The sequence below is a fragment of the Ursus arctos genome, chromosome Y, assembly GCF_023065955.2.
Source record: "Ursus arctos isolate Adak ecotype North America chromosome Y, UrsArc2.0, whole genome shotgun sequence".
NCBI classification, from domain to species: Eukaryota; Metazoa; Chordata; class Mammalia; order Carnivora; family Ursidae; genus Ursus; species Ursus arctos.
The window spans coordinates 22291584-22299938 of NC_079874.1; positions in this window are offsets into that span (position 1 = coordinate 22291584).

An 8355-nucleotide genomic window follows, 5' to 3' on the forward strand; every position below is an offset into this window, starting at 1 on the left:
GGCGGGACTGGAGGAGATAATGCTAAGTGAAATAAGTCAAGCAGAGAAAGACAATTATCATATGGTTTCACTCATTTATGGAACATAAGAAATAGGAAGATCAGTAGGAGAAGGATGGGAAGAATGAAGGGCGTGTAAACAGAAGGGGGAATGAACCATGAGAGACTATGGACTCTGGAAAACAAAGTGAGGGCTTCAGAGGGGAGGCGGGTGGGGGATTGGGGTAGGCTGGTGATGGGTAGTAAGGAGGACACATATTGCATGGTGCAATGGGTGTTATACGCAAAGAATGAATCATGGAACATTACATCAGAAACTAATGATGTACTATATTGTGACTAACATAACATAATAAAAATTATTATAAAAATAATTTCTGGGATATGAGCCTACATAACTTCTCCATTTCTGTTATTTTAGGTTATCCTGACCACATGCTAACTGCAATACATATCAAAGATAAATAAATAAAAGAAGACCGTTTCTTTTTGGGATCACTAGGTCTCAAACAAACTGCTATATCATGAGGGCATAATAATTTTCTATAAACTTTCTATAAGCAAGGATAGAATTTTGAAGATACCATATGCTCTTATGGGTGTACTGGGCTTCTCCAGACACTAATGGGTCTTCTGACCTTACATGTCATTTTCTAATCTTTTCTATTTCAATGCTCATTAGAATCACAAAGGCTCTACCTGGAAGCCCAGGCAATCCCCCTGTTCCTTCAGCACATCCCTACACTGACTTGCTCTCTGAAACGTATTTCTTTCTCTGGGCATGAATCATTAGAAATAAATTTTTAAAGCCATAGTCTTGGACAAGATGTTAGTGGGAAGAAGGATAAGAATTAATGCCCAAGGCAAGGGTAGAGTGTAGAGAAGATTAAGAAAGGTTCAGAAATTTGGAAAACAAGAATCTAAGATGATTTCACTTCCAAATTTTCTATCTAATAAGCCTACTTCTCTCTACTCTCTCAGATCCACTCTTATTATCCAGGATTATGATAATTTTAGGTGGTCTGTGCTTCACCTTACACCAGTGCATCTTCCACAGGGCAACTAGAAATGGCTTTAACAAAAACCTCACATTATGATTTCTATTAAGTCCTATTTAATCCCCTTTAGAGTTCCATTTCCTTACAATGATATTTTTAAAATTCCATGGAGTTGGAAAATATATTCCTCACAAACAAAATTTGTTTGTATTCTATTTTGCCTCCAAGCTGAGAGAGTACAGAGGACCTGCATTGGCAGTCCAGTCCACTACTTCTCTGAAGGTACTTGCCTTCTACATCAGTTGTTATAAGCAATTTTGGAGCACAAAGACTTAGCTGTGCCTTAAATTTAAGACTTCAAAGGGTAGAGGTCTGTCATTTCTTTTTTTTTAAGATTTTATTTATTTATTTGACAGAGAGAAAGACAGCCAGCGAGAGAGGGAACACAAGCAGGGGGAGTGGGAGAGGAAGAAGCAGGCTCCTAGCGGAGGAGTCTGACATGGGGCTCCATTGCAGAACCCTGGGATCACGCCCTGAGCCGAAGGCAAACGCTGAAGGACTGAGCCACCCAGGAGGCCCTGTCATTTCTGATCTGAATAGACTTGTTATTATAGCTATGTGCCAAGAAGTAGGTAGAATGAGTAGGATCCAACCTAATTCCTGTTGTCAGTACTACTGCTAATTTTTAAAAAGGTAAATATTTGCTAACTAGAGCTGGTTTTGTTCTTGATCAAATAATCAACTTGATGTGCTATTGTTTTTAGAATGAGGGAACTCCAGGATATTTCAAATGCTCTGCCTGTAAATTTAGGTGCCACCTCCATTTCGGATTTATGAATTTGTCCAGCTTGCGGTATGATGTCCTTGTCCAAAAAGAGACTTCCCAAAGAGGAGATACATGGGACACCTTGGGCATTGACGTTATAATTGGAAGTCTACGTGCACTTAAACAGGGACAACTCTTGCCAGTCCTACCCTTGTCTCAGCTTCCTGAACTGGGACTTGTCTGCTCAGTCTTGGCCTTGCACCCTCTGGGAAGGTGAAAACTTTGCCTTTTCTCTTCCACTTCTCACCTGACAATCCCCTTCCTTGCCTTGCCTCTGGTGACACTGTTACATGCTGGAGAGGTTCTCTATTAAGGTGAATTGAACTCCTGCTAACGGAGGCTGTACAGATCTGCCCTACGTTACAAGTGTAACATTACAAGGTGAACCGTGTAAGCCAAAAACTCCCATCAAACAAAATTAAAACACCTAAAAAAATCTCCCAAGGCAAGGAATAGGAGTAAGGGCAGACCCCCCAACCAGGTGAGATGCATATCCAGAAATGCCTGTGAACCATAAGAAATTAAGGCAGATGTCCGTTACCATACCCTCCCTATCCCTCTTCCCCCCACCATGTGCTCCATCGGGTGTTACCCTTTCCCCTTCCCCAACTGTTTAAAAACAATTCTTACATTAACGAAATACCTGAGGGATTCAGGCATCGAGTTTGCAGAACACCTACATTGTCTGGGTGTTCTCTTTCAGCTCTTAATAGAGAAATGGGAAGAGACATAAGAAGCGCATGTGGGGGTGCGCGCGGATTTGCGCTAGCTAGTCCCAAAGGCGCAGAGAGCCAAACTGAGGCAAAGAGAACCGGGCTGGTGGAGAGAGGCAGCTGCCTCTAACATTTAGCACTCCTTGGTAGTTGTGGTCCTACACAGGCTTTCTGGAATAACAAGCAGAGTCCAGGGGCGCCGTGCAGGGAGCAGCCCTTGTAGCCCCGATTCCCACACTTTAGGCCAGCCTTCTCTGCAGCCGCCAGAGTTTCCTACAGTCAATTTTGTCTGAGTGGAGGAGGCGAGAGCTAGGGTAAGGGGAGGGTTGCCCCCAGGTGGCCCTAGATTCAGATCCACTAAAGTGAAATGACTATTGGGAATCATGAGTGCCAGTGAAAGAGCCAAATATTTCCTGCGTTATCAATCACCGGTGCCGAGGGATATGCGAAGGTTTGGGGAACTCAAATCTGGAACTAGAGGTAGCGGAGGCGGTGGCGAGGAGAGGGCAGGTGAAGGTGTTCTGAGCTCTGCACCCGCGAGGGGTAGGTGTAGACAGCTGGGAAGAATAGGCGAAAGGAATGCACAGATCAAGCGAAGGAAGATGCGGTGGTTATCTTGGCGAGCAGCCTTCAACTGACTGAATCCGGTTCTTAGCAGGAGGGTCAGGTCCAGTTGTGTTTCCTGTTAAATGCGTGCTATTCTCCACGCCTTGGGGACGATGAGCCAGGGTCCAGGCTGCAATCGCGAGCGCGAAGGAAAGAAGAAGCTTCTGAGACCTTCCAACCTTTCACAGGGTCGTGCGGGGTTGTGTCACTATCCTAAACGGGAGGAGCAGCCACTCACCCACTCGGACCAGAGTCCACCCCTCTTAAGGGTCAAACAAGAGAGCTCCTGGGTGACAACAAATGAGCCTAGCAGTCTAACGCGATGCGGGGCACCCAGCGATGGCTAACCGGCTCTACTCATGCTTTCTCAGATGTTTCCTCCTTCCCGTGGTGTCTCTCTTTGCTTTCTCCAAACCTGCCCCAGTCACGCAACCGTCCTTTCTTTCCACTTTTCAGCACTTGTGAGCCCTCGGGGGGGCAAATATTGTCGATCTCAAGCTCTATCTCTACTCCCTATTTGAGGATTAGAAGTCAGCCCCAGAACACTTCTATAACGCGAGTTGGGTGGTAAGTGGGCGCGTCGCACGCTGCACTTGGCTGCGTCCTCTAGGGCTCCAGGCCAGGTTTATCCTCTGACCATGTCATTACCCTGCAAAGGTTTTGCCTTCGTGTTTACCTTTAGTAGCATTGCTCACTTTCGTTTTTATTTCATGGCTATAAGTAATTTAAAAGGTAGCCAATTTAGCAGTGCCGCGTAGGTACCCGGAAGGCAAGTATGTGAAAGGGTACCTACGACTTTGCCAGGGACTGGGTTGCACGAAACGTTTTTCGGAGGAAAGAGGGTACATGGAGTCTGGAAGGATCTGCTCAATTAGGTCTGCAGCACTATAGGGGGGAGGAGGCAGTGCACTTCAACCTGCTTGGTGTGTGGGCTGGAGGAAACGTACGAAAACAAAACACGCAGCCGAGTCCCGTGTGCCTCTCCGCGCACAGGTAGTTCCCTCCTAATTCAGGCTACTACGCGTGCGTGTGTAAGGTTCTGTGGCTAGCAGACGCCGGCGCACTCTTGGCAGAGTTGTGGAGGCAAGACCCGGGTTTTCTCTGCTTCCTCGAAAGTGTGGCTCCTGTGGACTTAAAAAAACAACAAAAAACAAAACCAAGTACCAGGAAACAACAAAGTAAGAGATTCCGATTCTGTTGATCTGCTGTTCGGTTAGGTGTATTGGTAAGTGCATATTCTTCTAATTTGTTGCTACCCTCTAGCTTTTATGTTTTAAGTTTTTGCGAAAAGGCTCCCAGAGTTGAAGGTAGAATATATGTGCACAGGGCGTAAGACACAGAATGAGCATAGATGGAGGATGTTACCTGGGTCCTTACGCTGCTCGACACAAGTATTCCTCTGGAGGACTTCACACTTTTCTTTTTTCTTTTTTTTTTAATTTTTAAATTTTTTTAATTATATTATGTTAGTCACCATACAATACATCCCTGGTTTCTGATGTAAAGTTCACTGATTCATTAGTTGCGTATAACACCCAGTGCACCATGCAACACGTGCCCTCCTTACTACCCATCACCAGTCTATCCCATTCCCCCACCCCCTCCCCTCTGAAGCCCTCAGTTTGTTTCTCATGCTTCATTCCCCCTTCTGACTTCACACTTTTCTTGCTAGAGTAGGTACTTTCCCGGTTTCTACAGAGTAAGCAACCGCAGCTAGGTTATATGCTGGGGCTAATTAAGGCATAATTTACTATTAATGAGCTTTCCCCAGAAAACATCAAGATCTCAGGTACAAGGTAAGATCCCGCGCGCCCCACCAGAAGAGTGAAAATTGGGGGAAAAGATCAGGTCTTAGAAGAAAAAAATGAGCAGATTTTTAAAACGTATGTACTTAAATACGAGAAGGAGTGTACTTCAAAACAAATCTTGTAAAGGAACCAGCATGCTCAAATATTTGTGGAGAGTAGTAGCAAAAACTTTTTCTGTCTAAAGTGGAGTGGTGTGTTTCAGCTAGGTTCCTCCTACTCATTTTTGAGGGAAAGGAGTAGGAGAGGACTAGTGTTATTTGATAACTGGAAAAGTTTGTTCACATGTGGGCAAAAAATAAGGAAACCCCATTCCAAGTGGTGGGTAGGTTGTCACTGCAGACATAGTTGAGTATTTGACATTTGGTAGCCTGATACTTCTGTGAGTCTGAAAATTCACACTTTGAGTGTTAGATTAATATTCATGACAGAATTGCCTATAGAGAGGGCATTTAAATAGGCAGTTATTAAAAACAGACTCTCATACTTGGAGATTGTTCTGTATCCTTCTCATTCCACTCTGCATCTGTTACCTTATCTCGGTTTTGCAGTGTTATTTCTGTTTATTCAGACACATATTTCAGCGTTTGAAAACAGACAGGAGGTAACAATGATTAATATGTGGCCCAGGTTATTCCAAGGCTGGACTGCATGGTGTGGATATATCACCTTAGGTGCACTTATTGCGTGGAATGAGGAGGTGGTCATAAGGGTTTTCATCTGGGGCTCCATGAGCTACAGCATTTTCACTGGAAGCTGTCAACAGGAGGTGTCCAAAAGTTAGTGTTTTACTCATCAGTTAGATCCAAAAACTCATTTGTGATTCTCTCTAAATTTTTAAAGGGCTGGCTAGACCTCTGCTTTTGGAGGCTCCGGCTGGAAACAGAACTGGTGGGAAGTGCAAGGATTGACAGCAAAGGGATGACATCTGCTGATGTAACTTCACTAGCCTCATGGTACAGTCCTCCTGGATATCGGGAGTGCTCAGCTCTTCATTCCAGCTCTTGATTGCCTAGACAAATGTTAACTTGCTCTGTAATCACATCCTGCTCCTCCATGCTATCTTCACTAAAATTTCCTGTTTTGGAATATTTCCCTCAAATTTTTAAAGTATGACATCTGTGTTCCTTGCACACCTAGGAATTAAACAGGGTAAAAACAAACAACAGCAGGGGGGTAATCAAAAGGGGGAATGAAGCATGAGAGACTGTGGACTCTGGGAAACAAACTAAGGGCTTCAGAGGGGAGGGGGCAGGGGGAATGGGATAGACTAGTGATGGGTAGTAAGGACGGCACGTATTGCATGGTGCACTGGGTGTTATACCCAACTAATGAATCATGGAACTTTACATCAAAAACCAGGGATGTACTGTATGGTGACTAACGTAATATAATAAAAAATATTATTATAAAAAATAAATAAATAAAATAAAATTGCTGAAAGTTGATTCAGACAAACAAACAAGCAAACAACAGCAACAACAACATTACATATACATACAGGCACATACAGAACTCAGAATTGTGACTGTGTAAAGGAGACCAGGCTGACTCTAATGGGAGGAACCAGGAAGGACCATAATCATCCCTGCAGGCCACTTCATGTATGTTTCCTACCAGCAACACTCAGGCTCCATCACACTCCCTTTTTGCTCCTGAAAAATGGTGTTGGCCCTGGGAACTATGCACGTTTTCTGGGACATTTTGGATCTGTGATAGATCTGTCTAGATACAAATGAAGGCACCTCCCTTGGTGAAGAAAAAGAGAGGGGACAAAGTTTGGTAGGTGTGGGAAGAGCGCTGAAGAGGTCACTGACTTTGGGTAGCAGAAATTGCATGAAAGCTAGCCCATGAGGGCTCCTGGAGCAAAGTGGAGGGAAACGTGCTAGGGTTTCTTTACTTTTAAACTGATAAAAGTGGGAATTATATAATGGAAAACATGGAGAACAGAGCCTGGTGGAAATTCCTGATGCAGAATATCCTCCATGGGGAAGAGGCCTACTAGTTTCCATTGTCTCTTGTTCATATCCAGGTGCATCAGCCTTGATTCTCTGAGAAACAGAAACCAGGTACTAGTGGGTCTGGTTTGACCAAGTCAGTTTTGGTGGAGGAACTGTTAACATATCTGATGATGATACTCCCTTGAGAAAGTGACTTTGACAGAGGCTTATGGAAATCTCAGTATTTCCAAAAGGATTCATGCTGGTGTTCCACTGTAGATGTACCTGCAGAACTCAGATGTCCACAAATATCTAGAAATAACTGGTCAACTCAAATGTAAACTTGGATATGCAGATACAGAGACATAAAGTATAGCTCTATTCTGAGAGCAAATACAGGATTTTCTCAAATTTGGGGCAGAATTGTTATTGAATTCTGGACAGAATTTTTCTAAGATGTTTCTAGAGACAAAAGGCATGTAAATATGTTAAAATATTGTTAAAATTGATAAGTAATCTATTTTGAGATACACAAGCTGAGTGATAAAAACTTCAATGCCTAGGAAAGACTTTCCTGCTCACTGACACCAACAGGCAGGAGAGCATAAATAGTGCAACCACATTCACACACTAAATCACAGTGGAATAATGCATATTTTTACCACAAGGAAACTGACAGAAAGTGGCCTCTGTAAGTGTGGATGGTCCTCAATGGTTAGGGTTAGTTCTTTTTTTTTTTTTTAGAATGTATCTTTTTCTTTAAATTCTTTATCTAAGTTCAATTAGTTAACATATAGTGTATTATTAATTCCAGACGTAGAATTTAGTGATCCATTAGTCTTATATCACACCCAGTGCTTATTACATCACGTGCCCTCCTTAATGCCCATCACCCAGCTACCGCATCCTCTGACGCCCCTCCCCTCCAACAACCCTCAGTTTGTTTCCTATAATTAATAGCCTCTTAGGGTTTGTCTCTTTCTCTGATTTCATCTTATTTTATTTTTCCTTCCCTTCCCCATGTTCATCTGTTTTGCATCTTAAATTCCACATATGAGTGAATCATATTGTAATACTATTGGATTACTTAGTTCTTGCTGGTTGTTTTTTGTTGTTGTTTTGTTTTTTGTTTTTTGCATCTGGTGATAGAGTATGTATTAAATATAGTGGAAGGTTTCCAAGAGATTTTGAGTTTTTAACCTTGAGTGAATGGATGATAGTGGAAAAAGAGGTCTCCCTCCCTCCTTTCTTTCCTTTCCTCCTTTCTTTTAAGAGAAAGACAGCCCTATGTGTGCACAAGTTGGGGGAGATGGTGCAGAGGGAGAAAGAGAGAGAGAATGTTAAGCATATTCCATGCCCAGCATGGAGCTGCACGTGGGGCATGGGGCTTAATTTCATGACCTTAACATTGTGACCTGAACGGAAGTCAAGACTCCACTGCTTAACCAACTGAACCACCCAGGCACCC